This window comes from Nerophis ophidion, linkage group LG03 (assembly GCF_033978795.1).
Source record: "Nerophis ophidion isolate RoL-2023_Sa linkage group LG03, RoL_Noph_v1.0, whole genome shotgun sequence".
Lineage (NCBI taxonomy): Eukaryota > Metazoa > Chordata > Actinopteri > Syngnathiformes > Syngnathidae > Nerophis > Nerophis ophidion.
The window spans coordinates 35944564-35971683 of NC_084613.1; the positions used below are offsets into that span (position 1 = coordinate 35944564).

Here is a 27120-nt window from a genome sequence, read left to right on the forward strand (position 1 = left end):
GGCCAGGGCTGATTACAGCCAGCCGTGGTGCCGGTGGAGGCGGCCTAGGAGGAGCTAACCGGAATACCGGTGAAGGAGGACATACAGGAGGTTGCGGTCTGGCGGGACGAAAGACCGGTGGAGGAGGTCTTTTTGGGGGAAGAGGCTTGGCTGAGCGCCGCTGTGCTACCTCCGTAGCACAGCTACCAGCACGATCCCCCCCCTTCCACAAGCGGATGCCAGACGCGCTCTCTATGGTCTAAAACTACCTCTAGGGGTGGGTAGGGGGAGGAACAAAAAGAGGTAGACAGGGAGGAAGGAACAGTCATTGGGGAAGGGGGCCAAGTCACAGGTGGTGGGGTTCCAGAAAATAAAGATTTATATTGGGACTCAAAACAAATGTCCTTAAGAAGTGTGATGGCTTCATTTACATCCCCTGTGGACGACCGAAGGAGTGCATGTTTCAAAAAAGATTCCTCAACTCCACTATCCTCAGGATACTGTATAGGAGGAGTGACGTCACGGCTGGAGTAACTGTGACTGACAGGCCAGCCGGAGGATTGAAAGGAAGGAAAAAAAAAAAGGATTACCAGACATGTAGGGTGAGTCCTGGACGGGTTGGAACTGGCTGTGTCCATGAGGTAGTGATGGCGAGGTTAGCGCGTCTCTGTCGCTAGGCGGAGCATTTCCTCATGACTTCCGCCCTTGCTGACGCGTGCGAGCCGGGCGAGGCGGGACCACATCGAGTCGAGAGGCATCCGGGCTTCCAGATCCACTCTGGCGTGTGGCGAAAAGTCCCCGCCTCCATTGCTTGGGCTATCTGCCCTGTGAACTCATCAAAAGCCTCTATTTCGGCTGCGAGAGAACGTTTACATGCTTGGACTCTTCTGTGACGTCTCGGTGGCATTGTGGTAATAAGTTGTTCTCTCGTGGGTGCAGCGGAAGATGGAACACAGTGTGAGGGTAAGGATAATGATTTATTTACACACTAAATAACACTATAAAACAGACTAGGAAACAAAACACTTTGCATGAAGGCACTAACAAACAAAACAACAGAACTAGCGTGGAAGCTAGGAAGAACAGAAAGCGCTAGCGTGATAACTACGGAAAAGAACAAACAAAATAGCGTGGAAGCTAATCGAGCGCTAATAGTTACCACAATGCTGGAATGTGACGTCATTTGTTGCGTGGGAGCAAACAAGAGTCCAAGACTGAATGTCAAACAGAGGCGGGCATATATAGGGAGATAAATAATCAAGGGCAGGTGCGCGTGATCAAAGCAGAGACAGGTGACACTAAGTGGGTAACTATGACAACGGAAACAAAACCAGGAAGTGCCACAAATAACTGAGGAAGACAAATACAAGACAGAATGTGATAAACAGAACCAAAACCAGAATATGCCATGATCCAAGACGTGGATCATGACACAAAGGACCAAGCACTATAGATAAAGGAGAGGGAAGGGAAAGCGTCCGCCTACTATGCGAGTCAGAGAGAATATATTGGAATATTTAATTGGAAGTATTGCAAAACAGAGGAATATATTCTGCTTTTCCTAATAATGTTCCACTTCATATTTACAAGTAAGATCATGACGACTTCTGTCTTTGTGGGACATCATGTGGATTGTCTATAGCGTGTTTCAGAGAATGTATGTCCAACTACATCCTCATCAAGTGACTTTGTAAAACTGATTGCTACTAACATTTGTATTTAAGAGATAAAAAAAACAACTAAGTAATCAACACATAATGAAGCCTCCATAAACAATGTCATAACTATAACATTGGAATATAAGTTTTGAAATGCTTACACATGCCTTATAAAGAATATCATGTGTCAGGTTCAAACACCGAACTATCTATTAAACAGGACAAGAAGCAAGGAATCAAACACAGACAGAATTCAATTTAGCTCATGAGGAGAGTGCGTGGACCTGCACCCTTGTAGAGTGTCACCCCACGCTGTAAGGAAAAACTTCCAGCGCCTCCCCATTTATTTGGGCATTCCCTCATTACATAGCTGAAGCTGTTTCTAAGGGAGGGGTCACATTATACAGCATCCCAGCACTGGGTCATAAACAGTTAAAACGAAATGTGCTTTCAGCGGCGTCGAGTTCACCCCCTCTCTGCTCGTCCGCCTTATCTTCTTGGAGACTTTGGGTCCTAATATGGCCCCTCCCGTGGCTCTCCAGACCTGAAAAACAGACACTTCTATGGCAAACTCATTCCATGGCATACAGTGGAGATTTACAAGCTGTCTGCCTTTGCATATTAAGAACAAACTTTGTGAGCACAAGTAGATAGTAACCAGACCAACCTGAACTGCAAGCAAACAAGTTTTCCATCCATCCATCCATCCATCTTCAACCGATTATCCGAAATCAAGTCGCGGGGACAATAGACCCCCCGACCTTTCCTCTCCAGAGCAACATTGGCAACTTCCTCCTGGGGGATCCCGAAGCGTTCCCAGGCCAGAGAGGAGATGTAATCCCCCCATTTGGTCCTTGGCCTGCTGCGGGGTCTCCTCCCAGTGGGACGTGCAATGAGGACCTCCCTAGGGAGACACTCGTTAGGCATCCACACGAGATGCCTGAACCACCTAAGCTCGCTCCTTTCCAAGCGAAGGAGCAAACAGGTTGTGTGATAACTCATATACAGTAATTCTGACATGATGTTCCCTACAGTTAAGAAAAATAATAAAACATTGCATAATGATACATTACAAATTTAATAAACAATGTGTAGCTGTGTGGAGTTTGCATGTTCTCCCCGTGAATGCGTGGGTTCCCTCCGGGTACTCCGGCTTCCTCCCACTTCCAAAGACATGCACCTGGGGATAGGTTGATTGGCAACACTAAATTGGCCCTAGTGTGTGAATGTGAGTGTGAATGTTGTCTGTCTATCTGTGTTGGCCCTGCGATGAGGTGGCGACTTGTCCAGGGTGTACACCGCCTTCCGCCCGATTGTAGCTGAGATAGGCGCCAGCGCCCCCCGCGACCCCGGAAGGGAATAAGCGGTAGAAAATGGATGGATGAATGTGTAGATATCCTAAGCAGTTAAATATACAGCACATATAAGCCCATTTTGAAAATGAAGTGAAGCCAAAGTGCTTTACAAATTGGGTCTGTAGTTAAAGGCCCACTGAAATTAGATTTTCTTATTCAAACGGGGATAGCAGGTCCATTCTATGTGTCATACTTGATCATTTCGCGATATTGCCATATTTTTGCTGAAAGGATTTCGTAGAGAACATCGACGATAAAGTTCGCAACTTTTGGTCGCTAATAAAAAAGCCTTGCCTGTACCGGAAGTAGCAGACGATGTGGGCGTGACGTCACGGGTTGTGGAGCTCCTCACATCCGCACATTGTTTACAATCATGGACACCAGCAGCGAGAGAGATTCAGACCGAGAAAGCGACGATTTCCCCATTAATTTGAGCGAGGATGAAATATTCGTTGATGAGGAAAGTGAGAGTGAAGGACTAAAAAAAAAAAAAAAAAAAAAAAACAAACTAGACGGCAGAGCGATTCAGATGTTGTTTGACACATTTACCAGGATAATTCTGGAAAATCCCTTATCTGCTTATTGTGTTACTAGTGGTTTAGTGAGATTATATGGTCGTACCTGTACAACCTGAAAGTTGGAGGGGTGTGGCCACGGGTGTGGTGACCGCCAGTGTCTCCGAGGGAAGCCACGTTTCTCGACGAGGCGAAGGCAGCCGATGCTTCCTCCATGGTGGAAGCATCCAACGGTCGGGGGCGGCCAGTGGGAGGAGGCAAGAGAGTCCGCAGCTGCCTCTTTGACAGGTGCAGGAGGAACGACGCAAGCTCTCCGCTCATGTCAACGGTAAGAGCAGACTTATTACCACAATTTTATCACCGAAACTTGCTGGTTCACATGTGGTAGGGAACCATGTTCGCTTGACCGCTCTGTTCTATAGTAAAGCTTCACCGTCATCTTTCGGGAATGTCAACATGGAAACAAGGAAACACCGGCTGTGTTTGTGTTGCTAAAGGCGGCCGCAATACAACGCTTCCCACCTACATCTTTCTTCTTTGACGTCTCCATTTTTAATTGAACAAATTGCAAAAGATACAGCAACACAGATGTACATAATACTGTGCAATGAAAAGAGACGACTTATAGCTGTGAACGGTGCTGGACCAAAATGTTCTCTACAATGCGTGACATCTTGCGCACGCGTCATCATACCGCGACGTTTTAGCATGATACTTCCGCGCGAAATTTAAAATTGCAATTTAGTAAACTAAACCGGCCGTATTGGCATGTGTTGCAATGTTAAGATTTCATCATTTATGTATAAACTATCAGACTGTGTGGTCGGTAGTAGTGGGTTTCAGTAGGCCTTTAAAAGTAATAAATTATATGTTTAAAATTACAAGGTTCCTCTCTGAGCTGGAGAAATATCTGCCGATATCATATCCAAGATAAATCTATATATAAAACAATTTTTACTTCATTATTTCATATTTTGTTCAGTCTTTCCAGCTGTTATGTCATTAAAGTTCATTCTAAAGCTTCTTACAGTTAGGGGCTCAGCTGTAGGAGTATATTGGCAGCCACACTACCAACGTAGCTTACCACTATCAACGTGTGAATGTGGAATGAATTATGGCTTCTCAGTTCTCTGTGAAGTGCTTTTAGTGTTTAGAAATGCGCTGTATGAATGTAATCCGTTATTATTACATATAAGTAACATTTCACACATCTTTGACATGAATTGGTAATATATCAAAAATAGACATTGATATAAAAAAGTACATCCCGACTTCAAAAGACTGAAGACACTATAATTAAGTGTACAGTATATTCTATATAATTAGTTGAGAAATGAGGCCAGCTCCGATATCTTCATAGATTTTACATTTGAATTAATTATAATTTCAAAGATGGAATGAAATGAAAGCTTGATGACAGAAACATGAACACATATCATTAATCATGACCTACACAGGCTCTCAGCACCATCTGAGGTTACTTGAAGTGTCTGTTCTTACATGGACATACATTGATGGAGTTGTGTGAAAAAAAACATACTTGTATTTGTAGTATTCTTTCTAAACAATTTGAATCTAAGTAAAACAAAACTAATGCCATTCAGGTCAGCAACAGTACAAGAGACAGTCAAACACAAATACAAATAGACATTGACTCTGTAAAATAAATAACTATTTTAAGTTTAATAATAGATTATAAAATTAACCAAATATCTCATACACTGTAAAACATACAAAACAAGGTGGCAATAAATACATCAATAATTAAAAAAGCAAAGTATGCTCCAGACCAAAAATCACTCCAAATTCTACCCTCGCTAGTGTTACCATATCTGAGTTATTGTTTAGAAATATAGGGACATAACTTCAAAGGTACACTTTATTCACAAATTAAGTTACAAAAAAGGTAAATTAGGATAAAACATAATGTTGGTCATCAAGAACACTTAAACCTTTTATTAATTAAATCAAAAAATATTGCAACTCGTCGATTTGGTGCATTTGTAAACAGCTAAAATGATGCACAAAGCAAACTATAACCCCAAGGTTTACATTTATTCAACAAAGGAGGAGCCATATAACCTTAGGGAAAAATTTACTTTAAACATGTATATGCATGTACAACACTTAATACCTTTAGTATATCGTATGTGAAATGAAAATATGGAATGGATTAGGCAGAGAAGTCAAACAACATACTAATATGATCCACTTTAAGAAACTGTTCAAACTGAAAGTGTTTACAAAATACAAGGAAGACGAATATTGCTGAACCTTATTGAAAAAGTAGATGTGTGACATTTAGCTGGCATCCTGGTGTGTGTTTGCGTTCTTGTGGGGCAGCGGAGAGGGAACACAGCGTTAAGGTAGGAATGATGTTTTATTCCTAACTAAAAAAAAAACTAATAACAGAAATACTGGCACATAGGTACTACAGACAAAACAAACAGAACTAGCGTTGAAGTTAGAATGAACAGAAAGCGCTAGTATGCAAACTAGACAAGTAAACAAACAAAATAGCATGGAAGCTAATGGGTGAAACAAGGTAGTTACCACAATGCGGGAAGAGCGATGTCACTTGTTGACTTGTTGCGTGTAGCAAACTATAGTCCGAGACCGAATGTAAAACATGGGCGGTCTTAAATAAGGAGATAACTAATCAAGTCAGGTTCGTGACGACAAACCAGAATCAGGTGACACTGAATGAGTTACCCTGACAACAGAAAACCAAACAGGAATTGCCACCGGGAACCAAAGACGTCGAATGCAACACAGGATAATAATAAAACAGAAACAATACCAGAATATGACATGGTCCAAGATCTGGACCATGACAAGATGATCTAATTCATCTCAGTATGTGAATCATAACTTACTTAACTGTTAATTCATGATTTATTGTTTATCCAATGTGTTACAGATTAAGCACGGGTGAACCATCACAGAAATTGCTATGAAATGGAAATTGAGTAAAATTAAATAAGACCTATTTCTTTCTACTCCTTTTCGGACATTTTGTAATGAGAAACTTGGAATATGTGACATACCATATTGTAACTATTAGCATGTTCAAAATAAACTAAAATCATTAACAGATGTTTACAAGTTGTATATGTACTTGATTATGATTGTTAAATAAAAGTAAAATACATTTACGTTATTTATTCGTGGAAAATATAAAATTGTAAAAATGTTTGTAATAACAAATAATATGAATAATAAAAAAATATAAAAAACAGTTTTCCATTGTAGAGTTTTCCTAAAGGTACATTTTAAAAGTAAACCCTAAAATGCCTTGTCTTTAATATGTAATGATTTTTTCGCTGAAAGACTGGCTTCATCCACATTTTTACTTCTCCAGTACTTTCAACACCACATGGCCTGGGCTACTGGGTGTGAAGTTGGAGAAGATGCAGGTGGAGGCCCCCTTGGTGTCCTGGGTTGTAGATTACCTGACTGACAGACCACAGTATGTGCGACTGCAGGACTGTGTGTCTGACAGGCTGGTCAGCAACACCGGGGCCCTGTAGGGTACAGTCCTCTCCCTCTTCCTCTTCACCATTTACACCACCGATTTCCACTAATAATCAGAGTCCTGCCACCTTCAGAAGTTTTCTGATGACTCTGCGATAGTAGGGTGTTTTGAGGATGGTGATGACGAGGAATACAGGACACTGGTGGAGGACTTTTTCACATGGTGTGGAAAGAACCACCTCCAGCTTAATGTGACGAAGACCAAGGATCTGGTTGTGGACCTGGGAAGAAGGAGGAGTACTTCAACGACCCCTGTTTCCATCAGGGGGGTCGATGTGGACATGGTAGAGGATTATAAATACCTCGGTGTACACATGGACAACAAGCTGAAGGGTCAAAACACGCTGAGGCCCTCTACAAGAAGGGGACATTACCGCCTCTACTTCCTCAGGAGGCTAGGATCCTTCAACGTCTGTACAAAGATGTTGAAGATGTTTTACGAGTCGGTGGTGGCGGGCGCCTTCTTGTACGCCGCGGCTTGCTGGGGCAGCGGGCTGAGAGTGAGGGATGCAAACAGACTGGACAAGTTGGTAGAGAAGGCCAGTAACGTGGTGGGAGTGGAGCTGGACTCTCTGGCGGTGGTGTCAGAGAGGAGAAGTCTAGCAAAACTCCTAGTTATATGGACAACACCTCCCACCCACTACACTCAGACCTTGCGGAGAGAATGAGCACGTTCAGTGGAAGGCTCAGACTCCCTAAATGCAACACGGAACGAAATGGAGGTCCTTTATACCGACAGCCATCAGACTGTATAATGCATATGTTCCTTCTTGACTGGACTTAAATTTAGAGTATATGTAGAATATATTTATACTATTCATATATTATATATTTTATATATAATATATGTTATAAATTATTTATTATTATTATTGTCCATTGTGAGCGAACTGAGGTGCTGAATTTCCCCCAGGAATCAATAAAGTACTTTCTATTCTATTCTATTTAAAGTGTACACTTCTGAGCAACCTTTTCATGGTTGTTATTGCTCACTGATTCCCACACAAGTGGATGGTGCCAGACTGAACAAAAGGACAGGGCCATGTGATTTAAATCTATTGGCTTTCTTTTTTGTTTGTTTGCTCCTCTGGGGCACATACAGTAAAGGAGTTACATGACAAATACACAATTTATTATACAATATTTCCGGTATAGCCCAGAATAATGAACACACATCCATCAGTGTTCTTCTGTTCTACTCTGGTGGCAACAGACCTGAGTGAGGTAATCTTAAAACTCTTTAACTTCTCTTCTTCAGCTCCTCCTTGCCAGGCCAGACACAGAAAAACGTTGACATACATGGTCGACCGCTTTTCTTCCACGTGCTTAAGAAAAAAATGTCCGCAACTGCCGGATTCTGCCTGTACAGCATTCTTCCACTTGACTTCCATTTGTCATATCTGTCATCTAAAATGTGCACTATGAATGGTGCAACCTTTAATGTTGGGCATTTCCTGTCAAATCTGGCCTTCTGCATTTTGTTTTGTAGACTAAAATACTTTTATTCTTAAAACGTTAGATTGCACTTAAACTTTGAATGCAGTCTACACCACACATAATAAAATGATAAAAGAAGCTCCCAGAAAACTATCAAATCTTTTTTGATTGCTTCAATTGAGGAACCTGGGAACATCCATATATGTCAATCTGAATTAAATATCAAAAATCAAAATGCACATAAAATTCTTGTGAGTGTGAACACAGCGGAAGATGATCTATATCTGATCTTTGATTAATGTGACTATCTAATAGAAAATACATTTATAATGTAGTGTCAATGAAATGATTTAATTGATTTATTTAAAGTTAATATCAAAGTGTCTCGCACCAAGGGAGGAAATCGACATCAACAAAATGTTGATGTTGATTGTCACATATTGATATTGTCACCAATTTTCTTTACAGTATATTTTTGGAGAAGGTTGCAAATGAATGTGCAAGCAAAAGCTATTTTTGGTTAGGTTGACAATTGCTTATGTCAACGTGAGTCAGGCAAGTCTAAGGGAGGTCGACTGTGATGGGAAAATTTATAATTTGCAGATATAACTTTTTGGTAAAATGTCATTTAAATTAATACATGTCAGTGGGCTTTAATCATTGCATTTCAATCAGAATCTGAATTTTTTGCTGTGTGTTGCCACACTAAGAATTTCATTACCGACTGCAGCACTCGCTTGTAACTAAACCTCCCAGAAGGCCTTATTTGCCTGTTGTAATGGCTACAATGTCCTTCCCGCGGAGGAGCTGATGCGACCTGTGGGGCAGAACAAATATCGGGGGCCGTTGGAGTTGAAGGTCATTCAACCCTAACAGACTTTGGAAGGCGACCTCGGCGGGGAACTTGGCACTGCAGTAGTTCCTCACCTGCAACACAATGTCCAGAGAAACGCATACCCTATCAAGCACAAAGCTTTTAGGGCCGTGTTCCAGCACCCTAAATGGGCCAATGTAAAGGAGTTGGACTGGTGAATTGTGGGCACCGTGACGTACAAAGACGAAATAGGTAGACTTAAGCTCTGACGACACAATCAACTTAGGGAAACAGTGATGGACCAAGGCCCCCCTCGACGAAAAGGGAAAAGGTCAATGGCAAAACCCAGGGGCCAAAACTTCCCCGGAACATGAAGTGGCTGACCGAAAACCAACTCAGCGGGTGCTGCAGCAAGATCTTCTTTAGGGGCTGGGCGCAACCCGAGCATGACCAAAGGTAAACGGTCAATCCAATTGCTATCAGAAAGTGCTGCACACAAAGCTGCTTTAAGCGAATGGTGAAAATGTTCACATAAGCCGCTACCTTGGGGATGGTAGGCCGTAGTGCGGTGCACCTGCACGCCCAAGGACTGCGCCAACGCTGTCCAGATCTCCGACACAAACTAGGATCCCTTTTCTGTGGTTATATGTGACGGCATGCCAAAACGCTTAACCCAGGCTGACAGAATTGCACGGGCAACATCTACAGAGGCAGTGCAGGAAAGAAGAACCACTTCTGGCCATCTGGTGGTGCAATCTACCATAGTGAGCAAGTGTGTATAACCCTGCGACAGAGGGAGGGGGCCAGCTAAGTCCATGTGTACGTGGTCAAACCGCCTGACTTGAATCGGAAATGGTTCGAGGGCAGCCTTGGAGTGCTGGTGGACCTTGGTGTACTGACATGCCACACATGTGGCTGCTCACTGCCCAACATCCTTCCTCAGGCCAGGCCAAACAAACTTGGCACCAACCAACTTGACAGAAACCCAAACGCCAGGATGCGAGATTGTGTTAAAAACCTGGTGGTGCCAGTCTACTTGGACTACTGGCCAGGGGCGGCCAATGGAAACATCGCAGAGGAGAGCAGGACTGTCATCTTGAACCACCACTTCCTCGAGCATAACTGCAGTACCCTCAGTCTTGAGTGCGTGGATGTTAGGGTCGCCGGGCTGGTCAGCGGCATTACCAAAAAATCCAAACCGAGCTGCACAGGACACAAAAGTACATGTGAGAGACTGTCAGTCACAGTGTTGGCTGTACCGGCCACATGCTGAATGTGCGTAGTCTACTAAGAGACGCTGCTGACGGGCCGACTAAGCCTCTGTGACCTTTGGCATGGCAAACGTCAGAGGTTTGTGGTCAACAAAAGCCGTGAAGGACCGACCCTTCAACAGAAAACAAAAACTGAATGTGGCAAGATGCAGTGCCATCAATTCTCGGTCAAATACACAGTACTTCCGCTTGTTATTTCGCTTGTTATTTTACATCATTAGTCCATTGGGATGTTGAATTATGCAAGTTGTCAAATCTGTCTGCTGTACTTGATTTCAGTTTAATTAAGGGTGTGATTTGAGTTATATTAATGTAGAATAAAATACGTAAAATGATCTTGGTTAAGATATAAGGTAAAAAGCAGGTTAATTTATGGGTAGATGGTTCTAAACTCCGGCTTCCTCCCACCACCAAAAACGTGCACCTGGGGATAAGTTGATTGGCAACACTAAATTGGCCCTGGTGTGTGAATGTGAGCGTGAATGTTGTCTGTCTCTCTGTGTTGGTCCTGCGATGAGATGGCGATTTGTCCAGGGTGTACCGAGCCTTCCACTCGAATGCAGCTGAGATAGGCTCGAGCACGCCCCACATCCTCAAAAGGGACAAGTGGTACAAAATGGATGGATGGATGGGTTCCAAATATAGAACTGGGCTTCTGTTTCTCTAATGCTTATATTTTACACTATTTGCTTTTGCCCACCTGCCTTGGTTGACTCAACGAGCAATGGTTAATATAGGCCCTGTTTAATATATTATTTTTTGCCTAATACATGTGCTTTGTTGTGTTTGTGTAAATACTGATTTGAATTTAATATGTTGGTTTTCGTATGTTTAAAGGTTTTTCACCTTCTTGTTTCTTCTGGTCAATAAATCTGCAAACCGAGTGAAATCCAGAGTCTGGTCAAATCCTTCCCTTTTCAAGTGTGGGGAACCCATGTAGTTTAAGTTACACTTGCCAACTATAGTGGCCATTAACAGGTAGCATCTACAGCTTGGGTGGCCAAAGTGCGGCATCTGTGGCTCGTGACTCCTTTGTCATTGGCTCTAGGCACATTAAAATAACACCAGCAAAACTTGGGAAAACAGTAAGCATATATATATATATATACATATATATATATATATATATATATATATATATATATATGTATATATATATGTATATATATATATATGTAGTGAGTCTTATTCTGCGTTGTGTAGTTTTTTTTTAAAGTAGGAGACGCTCCACCATTCCGTCGTTTCATCCTTTATTGGCCACCTTTGTTGGAAACATGAAACACATACACAGGTCTCTACTTTTCTGGCGGAGTGATACCTCATCAGCAAAAGTCCGATAGAAGAGGAAGTAAACATTAGAAAAAAACGCAGAGTCACTTCCTGCACCGGACATCCGGTTCTTCAAAATAAAACCAATACTTCAAAATAAAACATAACACCCTGTCTCGTTCATAATATAGCGCAACAACATCACACTATTACATTCACCCCCACTGTTTTGCGCTATAAGATGGACAAGACTCACAGCTTTAATTAGACAATACAGCAAAAAAAAAAAAATGTTGTACATATAGTATCTGCAGGTACCACTATGGAATTCTCTCATTACAAACTCATAAACCAGCCTACCCAGTTAATAAAACTATCCAACTCAGGATTAGGATGAGCACGAGGTGATCAATCTCTTAGTCAACCATAGGGAAAAGTGCCATATACACATTTTAAGGCTTTAGAAATACATAGTGCAGCAATATGTACCCAATACTATAAACATCTGGAAAAAAAATTTGATAAAAAAAATAAGAAATTCTGTCAGCATTTCAAAAACTCCTCATTATAAAAACAAGAGGAGAGAAGAAGACACAGGGGGAAAAAAACTCACCCTTAAAGATGGAAGTCTCTAACCCTTAACATCAACTTTCTGTGTGGACATAACTTGGATAAGTCTTATTTACCGGCCTAACTAATCTACCTAATCTTGTGCGGAGTCCACTTCTCAGCGAACTCACAGAACCCCCCTCCTGCACAGTAACTACAGTTTGGGACTCGCTCCCAGCAACAGAATCCACACACGAAGTCACAACTGAGGTTGCGAAATCTCTTACCTCAGACCCAGCACGAGCGTCGATTGAATGGTCAAGCGAATGAACATTACCTGAACTAGCCTCGACTGTTTCAGGAGAACCACTGGCATCCCCCCTATCGAAAAGCTGTCCTTCTCTTAATTCACCGTGACCCTCAAGTAAATCTGACAAAACAGAAAAATCAGCCTCCCCCTCTACTGGCGACTCAGAAAGACCAGATACCCGACGTGCAGTTCTGGCATCACTCTGCTCTTCCTGGCCCAACGAACCCCCAGACTGCAGACTCTGACCATCACTGAGGACGGAAAATTCAACTTCCTCATCTGATTCCTCCCATGAAGGAAGCGGCAAAAACTTAACTGGCATGATCAAATTTCTGTGAACTGTCTTGATCCGGCCAGTGACCGGGTGTCGAATGCTGTATATGTGAAGTTCGTCGTTCTTGCTTACAACCACATATACTGCACTTTCCCAACGATCTGATCATTTCTTTTTCCCTTTCTCTCCTTTGTTCGCTAGCAAAACGCTATCACCTTCTTCTACCGAGAATCCTTTTGTCTTTCGATTATACACTTCAGCTTGCTCGGCCTGTCGTTTGCTGATATGTTTTTGAGCTAGTGTCATTGCTTCCCTCAGATCTTGTCCCGGAGACTGAACATACTTGTCCACATCCACAGTCTCTCCATCTAAGAGAACGCTCTCAAACATCACATCGACAGGCAATCGAGGAGTGCGACCGAACATCAAGAAAAATGGTGGAAACCCTGTGGTTTCATGAACTGTACAGTTATATGCAAAAGTCAGTGAAGTCAACATCTGAGGCCATTTTGCTTTTAAACGTGGCGGTAGAGCTCGAATCATCGAACCCAGGGTGCGGTTAAATCGCTCAGCCTGGCCGTTCCCCATACGGTGGTACGGCGTGGTATGCGACTTTTCAACACCGGCCATTAGTAAAAGCTCAGCTATTAACGAACTTTCAAAATTAGCCCCTTGGTCCGAATGGAGACGTGCTGGGAATCCATACACAGAAAAAAAATTATTCCACAGCACCTGAGCAACAGTCTTAGCAGTTTGGTTAGGGCAGGGATACGCACAAGCTACTCTAGTGAAATGATCGGTGACTACTAGTACATCAACAGACCTCTTATTAACATTCTCTGCTGACCAAAAATCAACACATACCAACTCCATCGGTGCAGTAGTTACAATAGAGAATAGTGGAGCTCTGGCTTCAGGTTCTGGAGCTTTGCTCAACACACATCTCTTACACTGTGTGACATACAGCTTGACATCAGCAGCCATTGTGTCCCAATAGAAGCGTTGTCTTGCGAGCCACAAAGTGCGTTGCTGACCCTGATGGCCAGCGTCATCAAGCAAGCCCTTCAACACTCGACTCCTCAGAACAACTGGGACGACATACTGAAAAATTGTCTTTTTGCTCACCAGATGCTTGGAAACACGATAAATCACACCCAGCCGGGTTGTGAGTTTTCCCCACTGCCTCAGTGTCCTGTTAGTCTCCTCAGACTCCTTAACTCTTTCCCTACGAGAAGGACGGTGACCTCGGTCCATAAAGAACCGTACTCTACTCAACACAGGGTCCTGGGACTGCATTTTATGCAGCTCTTCATGAGTAAAAACGGGCAACGGGGTCTGACCCATCGCTGCCAACTGTTGTAATTGCTGCACCTGAGAGACGGCCCTCACCGAAACACCATCCTCCCAGTGACAATGTGCATCCAATGCTGCGGACACTTCCCGTCTCGTAATCTTACCGGCAACACAAGCCTCACCCCCATGGACTATAGAGGAACTGGAGTTAGCTGGAGGCTGCTCACTCCTTCCTGGGCGCTCACAGATGAAACATATCCTGCACTTGGGGTCCTAAAACGCCACTTGCCTCTCTTAACAAAACAACATAAGGAGTTCTCGTCAATCTATGCATCACCTTACACCTCACAAAAGGCTCTCTGCTCAGAGCATCGGCCACTGTATTCTTGGGTCCAGGAAGATACTGGATGTCGAAATCAAATGGAGCCAGTTTAGACACCCACCTGTGCTCGCATGCATCCAATTTTGGTTTCGACAGTATATATTTGAGCGGATTTTTATCCGTCCACACAGTAAATTTTTGTCCCTGCAACCAATGACTGAACTTATCATGAATGGCCCACTTCATCACAAGGAACTCAAGTCTATGAGCTGGGTACTTGGATTGAGCGTGATTCAATGACTTGCTAGCAAAGGCAACAGGCCTCACTATATCATAACTGTCCTGAACTTGTGAAAGTACAGCCCCTAGTCCGCTGGTGGATGCATCGACAGACAGAATAAAAGGCTTAGAAAAATCAGGATGGGCTAGCAAAACCTGGTCAACAAGAGCCTGCTTCAGAGCTTCGAAAGCCTGCTTACACTCATCATTCCAATCGGCAGGAGTAAGTCTGCGTACAGCTTTTCGACGCAGTTTACCAGGAGCTCCATGTGGGTGTTTACCCCCTGAGAGAAGTTGAAAAAGCGGCTTAGCTATCATAGAGCAATTCTCAATGAAATGTTGATAATATATTACCATACCAAGGAACGAGCGCAACTTATCAACTGACGGCGTGACCCCATCACTGTCCATCATGTCAGACTCACTCACACTCACAATGGCCTGTACCTTGTCTGAATCAGTGGATATACCCTCCTGAGAAACCACATGCCCCAAAAACTTTACAGATCTCCGCAATAATTTACATTTAGCCGGAGAGAGCTTCAGGTTGTGCTGCTGCAAAGGCTTGAAAACTAGCTCCAGCCTTTCGAGACTCTGCTGCTCCGTCCTGCCAAAGACCAACACGTCGTCAAGGTAGCAAAGCAGAGACATGAAGTTCTGATCACCAAAGATGGTGAGCATCATTCTCATAAAAGTTGCTGGACTATTACAGAGGCCCTGAGGCATGCGATTGTACTCATGCAATCCCAGAGGTGACGAAAAAGAAGTATATTTCTTATCATCCTCATGGAGTGGCACATTGTAATAGCCCGACGTTAGATCAAGCGTGCTGAAAAAGGCATTACCTCCCAACGCTGCTAGCACGTCCGCCTGATGAGGCAGAGGGTGACCGTCTTTGACTGTGTGGGCGTTTAACCAGCGAAAATCTGTGCAAACTCTGAGGTTACCATTTTTCTTCCAACACAACACCAAAGGTGAAGCGTACTCGCTACTTGACTTTCTGATTATATCCCGTTCCTCCATCTCATCCAGAGTCTCTCTCAACTTCTGGTAGTGTGCTGGAGAGAGCCTACGATAAGGCAACCTAAAGGGGTGGTCATCTGTCAAACGAATATGGTGACAAAAACCACTAGCCTCTCCACAATCCAAAGTGTGTCTGGAGAACACGCTTTCATATTTCACAATCAAATCAGTCAATTGTTCTTTCCAAGCTGGAGATATGTCACATTCATTCACTGACAACTCTCGGAGACCCAGACCCTCGAGCCTAGAATCCCCTCTTATCACACTGCCGTTCACCGAACTCTGCGCTGTCAAACTACCACGACAGTCATCACTGTTAACTCTCACCACATTTTGGTTAACAGTCTGTTCGATACCATCATCAAAATCCTCCAATGTGATGCACGGGGAACCATCTGCAACTTTTGCTTTTCTTCGCAAAGTCAATGTAGATGTAGTCGGATTGATTATTTTCACGGGGACCCAACGATCTCCCCACAGAGGAGTCACTACTCTACCGACTAGTATGTTACGGGGCACACAACGTGATGAACTTGGCTCCACGATAACAGTGCTGCCAACTGAGAGTTTAGTCTCTTTGGGAAGGCGGCCCCACACAACATGTTCACTCATAGGCTCCAATGTTACTGCCTGTTTAAGCTTGACTGTCCCCACTCTGTCCGGAATGTTGTCCCCCCTCCACCTTTCCAGATTGGCTAGAAACCGAATGAACTCACTGGCCTCTTGCTGCTGCGGCGGATCAGATTTGCCCACTATACGCCAATAAGCCTCATCAGACTTAAATCTTTTGATGATCGGTTTCAGAAGATTAGTGCCCACAATCATTTCATCCACCTGTCCGTCAATAATCAGCACTGGAACAAGATATTCAGAGTCAAACAGTCCGAGTTTCATCTCACAAATCCCCACTGGCTCTGTCTGCTTCCCACCACACCCAATGAGAACAATGTCTGTAGAGGATATTAAATCGCCACCCACTACTCCCACCTCCCTCAACTGAGGTACAAGATCTGCACGCAGAGAAGTGGCCATGGACCCACTATCTAACATCCCCTGAACCTTGACTTTGTCCCCTGCTACCACAGTGGTGAAAACAAACTGTCACTTTCGCCTGTTCTTATTGTGTTCTGAAAAATCACTGTTTGGTCTGATGACACTAATTCACAGGCAGCAGAAAATACTGATTGAATATCATCATCAATAGAGGGAAAACAACTTACCCCACATTGCCCTCCGCCAAAGAGGAGCTGTCTAGTTTTCCGAACTCTGAGGGACCCGATTGGGTGGTGACTGAGTCGGACTACAATTAACACCGATATGGCCTGGTAAGTAACACCTAAAGCATAACTTGTTCATCCGGCAGTGCACACTGGTGTTATGGTCAGAACTGCCACACACTCTACAGTCGCGAGTATATCTGGGTGCCCTGTTCTGCGATGAATTGTGTGCCGTATTATGAGGTGAGTTGTGTGCTAGTTGAGCATTACTAGACAATGTACACTCAAGTAACTGCAAAACTCTGTCCATTGTGGATTTTTCCTCAGCAGAGGGTAGCTGGTTCGGCACGATTTTGGGAGCAGTGGATAAAATCCCCCCCATCTGAATATCACTGACTATCCCCTCCTGAATCGCTCCCACTGTCACATCCTTCTGTACTGACAGTTGACCCCCACAAAATGTCTGCACCTTCCTATGGTTATCAAGGTGTTCTTGTACCTCCTGGGCAGACCATTCACGAGGTGGTTTTGTTTTAAATATCAGTGCAAGTTCTTTATCAGGGCAGTTACGGACAAACAAAATAACTGCATGACGACTCAAATCGGTAACAGGCTCACCTTTACTGACTAAGCATTGCTCTGTCATTTCAGCTGATTTGTTGAGTCTAACCCAGTAGTTTAGAGGGCTTTCCCCAGCAACAGGCTGTACCACATAGAAGTCAGCTAGAGGTAGGTCGGAGTGCACAATGTCACCAAAATGGCGCCTTAACACACTATAGACTACATTAACATCCATCGTGTCAGGATTGCTGCGCAGTCATACCTTGGTGACATCCCTGGCCTTGCCCAAGAGTCTGTTTAGAACCTCCCCAATACTCTCTGTCCCACTGTACCCCTGTTTGGAAGTGTAGCTCCTCATTAACTCCTCCCACTCCAAGATGGAGTATTTATCTGTGCTATCCCCTCTAAAGTACGGTGGAATATTGACTTCAGAACGTAGTACTAAATTCAGCTTTGAAGCATCAATGACAGTGGTGCCACACTGGTCAGGGCGGGAGACATGCTGCGGTCGGTCAGGGCTTACAGTGGATGTATGATCAGGCATAACATTTTGGCACAAACTGGCTTTGATAGATTCTCCAATCTCTGCCCCTATTGACCTACCTAATTCAACTAGCTGACTGGAAGATAACTCCAAACCAGTACTGGTTACATTTCCAGGTGCGGAACCTACTGGTGATACCCCTGCAGTGAATGGTAGGGTAGAATGGACTGGTTGTGACACAGGTCGACCTGGCGTGGACATTGACAGGGGAGTGTACATCAAAACACCCCGGCCCCTCCCCACACTCTTAATTGGGCCACTAGGGCTTTCCGACCCATGTACATTAAATACCTCCATACTGACAACCGACCCTAACTTACAGCAAAATATGCTAACTCAGCCCAGCAACACGAAAAACACCACAATGAACCAGCATATACCCTTGTACCGCACCCAAACACTGATAACACAATTTGAGCAAAATAGTCCTTTTTTTTTTTTTTTTTTTCGTCTTTCTCGCTCTTTTCGAAAAAGAAGCGGCAAAAAAATATCAAGTCTCTGGAATCAACCAGCCCACAGAGGAGAATACCGTATTGTAGCAACAGTTCCGGATGGTTCAGCACACGGCGATATTCTGCTCCTCACAGTCGATCTGTAGCGCCCGCGTGTCGTCCTCAAAAGCAGGAACTGTAGAAATCAGCCCCATCTGCTCTGTCTCAGGTACTGCAGCAACGGCGGTGGTCAGCTCCAGCCGAACAGTCGACGGGTCACGGCACCAATTTTGTAGTGAGTCTTATTCTGCGTTGTGTAGTTTTTTTTATAAGTAGGAGATGCTCCACCATTCCGTCGTTTCATCCTTTATTGGCCACCTTTGTTGGAAACATGAAACACATACACAGGTCTCTACTTTTCTGGCGGAGTGATACCTCATCAGCAAAAGTCCGATAGAAGAGGAAGTAAATATTCGAAAAAAACGCAGAGTCACTTCCTGCACCGGACATCCGGTTCTTCAAAATAAAACCAATACTTCAAAATTAAACGTAACACCCTGTCTCGTTCATAATATAGCGCAACAACATCACACTATTATATATATATATATATATATATATATATATATATATATATATATATATATACATATATATATATATATATATATATATATATATATATGTATATATATATATATATATATATATATATATATATATATATATATATATATATATATATATATATAGCCCCCCCAGCGACCCCAAAGGGAATAAGCGGTTGAAAATAGATGGATGGATGGATGGATATATAGTTGACACAGATGTAGATCTTGCTTTGGTTTATGGCTGAGACCAGGGATCTTTGGCTCGAAAAGGGATGGTGACCACTGCTTTAGACAGACCAAAACACAATGGAGTCATGTCGGTGGGAAGTGCTTGGGAATCATAAGGCAAATAGACTTAAATGTCTTTAGCAAGGCGTGAAACAAACATGAACCAAGCATAAATCAGTCTTTAAGTCAACGCAAAAGGTTACTATAATGAAAGCGATAATCCAGCCCTGACTGGTTGGTGAGACTATTATAAAAGCCCTCTGATTAGTGATCAGAGACAGATAAATGTCCTGATCAGCAATCAGAGGCAGGTGGCTCAATCAGCGCTCCTAGCAACGAAAGGTGAAGTGAAGTGAAGTGAATTATATTTATATAGCGCTTTTCTCTAGTGACTCAAAGCGCTTTACATAGTGAAACCCAATATCTAATTACATTTAAACCAGTGTGGGTGGCACTGGGAGCAGGTGGGTAAAGTGCCTTGCCCAAGGACACAACGGCAGTGACTAGGATGGCGGAAGCGGGAATCGAACCTGCAACCCTCAAGTTGCTGGCACGGCCACTCTACCAACCGAGCTATACCGCCCCAAGGTAACCAAGGGAGGAAGGAGCGCTAAAAACAGAATTAAACACTAAACAACAAAACCAAAACACGACATGGCCTACAGGTCATAATACCTAAAACATCAAAGTAACCTTTACCAAATGAAAACAATGATCTACTTGGGCGTACTTGTGTTGTTACTCTTAGCATAAGGAATTTATCTAGTGAATTTAAGTACAATGGAATGTAGAGAAAAAGTCCATGTATTCTAAAATGTTCTAACAATGCTCTACAGTACAGACAGAAGAAACTCACCCAGTAGGGATGGAACGGTCTATGAGAAAAATCAAAGCCGTTCGGTCGTCCTGAAACGATTTGTTTGTTTTATTCATCATTTTGGAGCGTAGGGAACTGTGGTTTCCGCATTAATGTAATGGCGCACAGAATCACGGAAGTGACCAATAAAAACAGAATCTACTATTAAGCGAAGAAGTTGACGTAATTGATAAATAATCAATTATTCCACAGCAACTCTGTGAATAATATGAATAACAATTGTAATGTTTTGACAGCACTAATTTCAAGTTCGAAAATTATTGACTGCGTGCTACTGACTCATCCTGACGTTTTTCCATAATTCATATTTAGGTGCAGCACAGTCCTGCGCAAATGTTTTTTTCCCTTCCATGTCCATACAAGAATGGAAGAAATAAAACTGCATCAAAATGATTTTGCTAAAGCTAAGAAAGTCTATGCATACAAATCCAGAATACATGACGGTAGTGAAGTGTTTTTTTTTCAAAGTAACATAATTACTGCCACCCGGACTTACTTGGGTATACCAATGGAGACATAAGTGTCCTTCCTAAATCAAGTTTGGTCACCTGACATTTGGAGTTAGAAAATTAAAATGTCATCTCTTTATGTTTAATGACTTAAGGTTCACGACAGAGGAATAATGTTTCCTGTTTACCAATCCAGCATGTCAATATGGAACTTCCTTATGTTTATAGCTTTGCCAGTGCCCCCCTGGTTATTTGTCTAGAGCAGGAGTCACCAACCTTTTTGAAACCAAGAGGTACTTCTTAGATACTGATTAATGCGGAGGGCTACCAGTTTGATACACACTTAAATAATTTGCCAGAACGAGCCAATTTGCTCAATTTACCTTTAATATATATATATATATATATATATATATATATATATATATATATATATATATATATATATATATACATATATATATATATATATATATATATATATATATATATATACATATATATATATATATATATATATATATATATATATATATATATATATATATATATATATATATAAATGGGTATTTCTGTCTGTCATTCCGTCGTACATTTTTTTTCCTTTGACGGAAGGTTTTTTCTAGAGAATAAATGATGAAAAAAACACTTAATTGAACGGTTTAAAAGAGGAGAAAACAGGAAAAAAATTTAAAATAAATTTTGAAACATAGTTTATCTTCAATTTTGGCTCTTTAAAATTCAAAATTAAACCGAAAAAATGAAGAGAAAAACTAGCTAATTCGAATCTTTTGGAAAAAATTGAAAAATAATTTATGGAACATCATTAGTCATTTTTCCTGATTAAGATTAATTTTACAATTTTGATTAAATGTTTTAAATAGGTTAAAATTCACTTTGAAATAAGATTTAAATTTGATTCTACAGATTTTCTAGATTTGCCAGGATATTTTTTTTGAATAATTTTAATCATAAGTTTGAAGAAATACTCCACAAATATTATTCGTCGAAAAAACAGAAGCTAAAATAAAGAATTAAATTAAAATGTATTAATTATTCTTTAAAAATAAAAATAAAAATTACTTGAACATTGATTTAAATTGTCAGGAAAGAAGAGGAAGGAATTTGCAAGGTAAAAAGGTATATGTGTTTAAAAATCCTAAAATCATTTTTAAGGTGGTAGTTTTTCTCTAAAATTGTCTTTCTGAAAGTTTTAAGAAGCAAAGTAAAAAAATACATGAATTTATTTAGACAACTGAAGACCAAGTTTTTAAAATATTTTCTTGGATTTTCAAATTCTATTTGAGTTTTGTCTCTCTTAGAATTAAAAATGTCGAGCAAAGCGAGACCAGCTTGCTAGTAAATAAATACAATTTAAAAAATAGAGGCAGCTCACTGGCAAGTGCTGCTATTTGAGCTATTTTTAGAACAGGCCAGCGGGCAACTCATCTGGTCCTTCTGGGCGACCTGGTGCCCGCGAGCACCGCGTTGGTGACCCCTGGTCTAGAGAATATTTTACATATTGACAGAAGTCTGAATCTGTGCACAGCATAAGTAGTAAACATAAGTAGAAATATGTAATGATTAGTAAATTAAATTAAATTAAATAAAAAAAATGAACATGTGTGATTATATGGGTATTGTAACTGACATATGATGATTTTATTGTAAGCCATATATCTTTTTTGTGACTACGAGATTATTCACAAGTCATACTTTCCTCTTTTCAAAGTCACCACTTCAGATTTGCAGCAACCGGTTGCAGTTGAGGATTAGCAATCATTAGGCAGAGGTGTGGACTCATGAATTTGATGACTTTAGACTCGACTTGACAAAATGTAAAAAGACTTGCAACTCGACTTAGACTTTAACATCAACGATTTGTGACTTCACTTGGACTTGAGCCTTTTGACTTGACATGACCTGCTACTTTCCCTAAAACCCAAAGATTAAAAAGTTATTCAGGAGCGCTCCGCATCTTCCATTGTGTACGCGTGTCTGTCAGCGTGTGTGTGATGACAGCGTGTGCGCTACCTGTAAGTACAACAGCCAATCAAATTCCATCGACGTTATTTTCGTACCACAATATTCATCCAATCAAATTGCAGGAAAACTAACGTAGAAGAGCTGTCAAACAACGCGCCAGTGAGGAAAAATTATGCCAAAAATGTTTTTGTTCGGGTATTAAAACTACAACTTGATCAACAAAAAACGGATTCCAGTATGCAAAACATGCAGTCCAAAAATTACAGATGGAGACGCAACAACTTCCAACTTTTTTCGACATTTGAGGAGGCCCAAAGAAGGGTAAATTTTGAATGTAAGCTAACGTTTATTGGCTGAGTAACGTAACTTTTATTTGCTGTGTAGTTAAATCAGTGAGGCTGTAAACTCACTGCTATGGTTATAACCATAGACATCTTACATGGGTACGCAGCATCGACCGCTACTGTCTACTGACGCGGGGCCGCCATCTTGGAGTGGTGATCCGCTCCACTCAGTGCAATTCATTTGGCAGGTGCAATGAACTGTCAGCGCATTTAATTCCTTTTACCTCACTGAATACGACAGATATTCACACACTTTTTTTTGTCATACCTGTAACTACGGTAAAGGACACATGTTATGGCGTGTTTATAGTTTGCTTAACAGTAATAGAATATTCTTATATGCTATAAGTGACCAGACGTCCAAAATCAAAACTGGGAATAATAATCCCGGAGAAGGGGGAAAAAAACGGTCAGCTGTTTATAAATTGAATAAACAATATTATTAGGTTATATATACATGCGTATCCTACATAAACAATGGATGAATACATTAGATATCTATATATCTTAGGGACCTATAGACTGTATCTCTGTTGCTGCAGCAGCAGAGAGTTTATTCTGTCTTGACACTTTGTAGTAATATTTTCTATTACATTCTTCCCTTAAATGATCATGTGTACAGTGATTGTTTTATATGTATTTTTGATGTATGTTGCTTTGGATAAAAGTGACTGCCAAATACTTGAACATATATCAACACCTGAAAGTCTTTATATCAGCTAAAACCACCAATCTGTTTCACTGTATTCAGCATAAAACCAAATTATGTCTTCCCCAACAATGTTTGTATTTGAATATTGTTACTTGAAGACTTATTCCTGGTTACAATTATACTGTAAAGAGAATATTGTCTTACAAACTCCGTTTCCATATGAGTTGGGGAATTGGGTTGGATGTAAATATAAAAGGAATACAATGATTAGCAAATCCTTTTCAACCCATATTCAATTGAATGCACTACAAATACAATATATTTGATGTTCAAACTCATAAACTTAATTTTTCTATATATATATATATATATATATATATATATATATATATATATATATATATATATATATATATATATATGTATGTATGGAGGTTTCCTGCGTCTCGCCCGGCTTCTTCTGACCACAGTATCACACAGCTCAGGATACAGGTTTGACACAGTATTTAGTACATCTTTTACTTTACACAATTGTCCGTCTTTCCAGCTTTTCAGCTGTCTCTTGTTCGTCTCTGTGCGTCTCTCCCGCGTCCTCATGCATCTGTCTCGCTTCATGATCTCCAGCGCTGCTAATAAAGGGAACAGGTGATTAGATAACTCGTTCCAGCTGAGGTATCCACTCACCTGTTGGCTGCTTCATGGCCGACCCCTGCACACACCCCGCCCGCAGGGGACGCGTGGAACACGCCCCTCTCCACATGCCTCCACCGCCAGACACAGGCCGGGCACCTGTCCGGTCACGCCCACTCCCCCTCACCCGCCCCCAATAGCTGGGCGTGAGAGGAAGTCGGCCACGGCCGTCTGCACTCCCGGCCTGTGGACCACCCGGAAGTTGTAGGGTTGTAATGCGAGATACCACCAGGTGATCCGCGCATTGGCGTCCTTCATACGGTGGAGCCACTGGAGAGGTTTGTGATCTGAGCGGAGACTGAAGGCCCGTCCCAGCAGGTAGTAGCGGGGGGCCCGACCGCCCACCGGATGGCGAGGCACTCCCTCTCCACCGTACTGTACCCCGCCTCCCGGTCCGACAATTTCCGGCTAATGTAAAGTATGGGTCGATCGACGCCCTCCACCCGCTGGGTCAAAACGGCCCCCAGTTCCCGGCCCGACGCGTCCGCCTGCAGACAGAAAGGAATGTTAAAATTTGGCATGCGCAATACCGGCTCCTCAGAGAGTGATGTCTTTACCTCCTCAAACACCTGCTGGCACTGCTCCATCCACTGGACCAGGTCTGGCGCACCCTTTCGGGTGAGGTCCGTCAGTGGGCTGGTCAGGTCTGCAAACCGGGGAATAAATCGACGGTAGTAGCCCGCCAGTCCCAAAAACTGCCTCACCTCTTTTTTAGTCTTGGGGGGTGGACAGGCCGCAATTGCCGCCGTTTTGTCAACCTGTGCCTGCAGCCTTCCCCCCCCCCAAGTGGTACCCCAGATACTGTACCTCCCTCCGGCCAACCGCGCACTTCGCAGGGTTGGCGGTGAGCCCCGCCCGCCTCAAGAACTCGAGCACCGCCCCCACCCGCCGCAGGTGATCTTCCCAGCAGCTACTCTGGATGATAACATCATCCAGGTAGGCAGCCGCGTATGCAGCGTGGGGTCGCAGCACCCGGTCAATGAGGCGCTGGAACACCGAACAACCCGAACGGGAGCGTCACGAACTGGTATAAACCTTCCGGAGGGGAGAAGGCCGATTTTTCCCGGGACTCTGGTGATAAGGGAATCTGCCAGTAGCCCTTGGTTAAATCCAGTGTCGTGAAAAAACGAGCAGTGCCCAGCCGATCCAGAAGCTCGTCGACCCGAGGCGTTGGTTACGCGTCAAAACGTGACACCTCATTCACCTTGCGGTAATCCACACAGAACCGCACAGACCCATCATTCTTCCCTACAAGAACAATAGGGCTGCACCATGCGCTGTGGGATTCTTCTATTACTCATAACTCCAGCATGGTTTTTAATTCGTCCCACACTATTTTGCGTTTGTGCTCAGGAAGCCTGTATGGCTGGTCTAAATATGATGTTGGATGAGAGCCGTGCGCCCGGGCCGCGAGGAGAACACATCTGCATAGCGCCGCTGTAACTCAGCAACCTCCGCTCTTTGAGCCAATGTGAGCTGGTCATCACAGGGAAGAGGAGAAAAAGAAGCAGAGTGCACCAACTCCTCCTCCTCTCTCACGACCGTCACCATGGAGACAGGCTCGGCCTCCCTCCATGCTTTCAGTAGGTTTACATGGTAAATTTGTTAGCCTCCACCTCGGTCTGAGCGCCGAACCTCGTAATCCACATCATTTACCTGCCGTGTGACCTCAAAAGGTCCTAGCCACTTTGCTAGTAATTTTGAGCTGGAAGTTGGGAGTAGTACAAGTATTTTTTCTCCCGGTGAAAATTTTCTCAGCTGGGTTCCCTTGTTGTACGTACGCTGTTGCCGTTGCTGGGCGCGGAGCAAATTTTCGCGTGACAAGTGCCCCACCTGGTGGGGTTTTGCTCGCAGGTCCGTAACGTATTGTATTTCGTTTTTACTGCGGCTTGAACCTTCTTCCCAGCTTTCTTTAATTAGGTCCAATAGGCCGCGTGGCTTCCTGCCGTATAACAACTCGAACGGTGCAAAACCGGTAGAGGTCTGGGGTGCCTCCCGCATCGCAAACATTAGGGGATCCAGCCATTTATCCCAATTAGGTTTGTCCTCATGCGTGAACTTACGGATCATGGTTTTCAGCGTTTTATTAAACCGTTCCACCAGCCCGTCAGTTTGTGGGTGGTATACACTGGTGCGGATCGCTTTAACCCCCAATATCCCGTACAGTTCCTTTATCGTGCGTGACATAAAGGACGTGCCTTGGTCCGTCAAAATCTCTTTCGGGATTCCGATGAGGGAACTGACCATGAAGAGTGCTTGCGCCACACTCTTAGCAGGGATGGAGCGCAGCGGAACTGCTTCGGGATACTGCGTTGCGTAATCCACCAGAACTAACACAAAGCGATATCCCCGTGTGCTTGGGTTAAATGGTCCGATGAGGTCCATCCCAATTCTTTCGAACAGCACCTCCATGAGTGGTAATGGGCGCAAAGGGGCCTTCGGGACGGCCGCCTGGTTTACCAGCTGGCAATCGGGACAGGCAGCACACCAGCGGCGTATGTCTGCCCAGATGCCTGGCCAATAGAAACAGACCATGACCCGATTGAGTGTTTTCTCGTACCCCAAGTGGCCAGCGAGGGGATTGCAGTGCCCCGCCTGGAAAACCATTTCCCGGCGGGGTTTTGGCACCAACAACTGGGTGGACTCCT

At 43.1% G+C, this 27120-nt stretch overlaps 1 long non-coding RNA gene across 1 annotated transcript; it reads right to left on the reverse strand.

The window, feature by feature from the left end:
- Positions 1-1992: 1992 nt before the first annotated feature.
- Positions 1993-6116, reverse strand: LOC133548752 (uncharacterized). The gene is made up of 3 exons (XR_009805939.1): positions 6061-6116; positions 2305-2541; positions 1993-2181 (listed from the first exon to the last, which is right to left on the reverse strand). It is a non-coding gene; the product is annotated as an uncharacterized LOC133548752 (long non-coding RNA).
- Positions 6117-27120: the final 21004 nt, after the last annotated feature.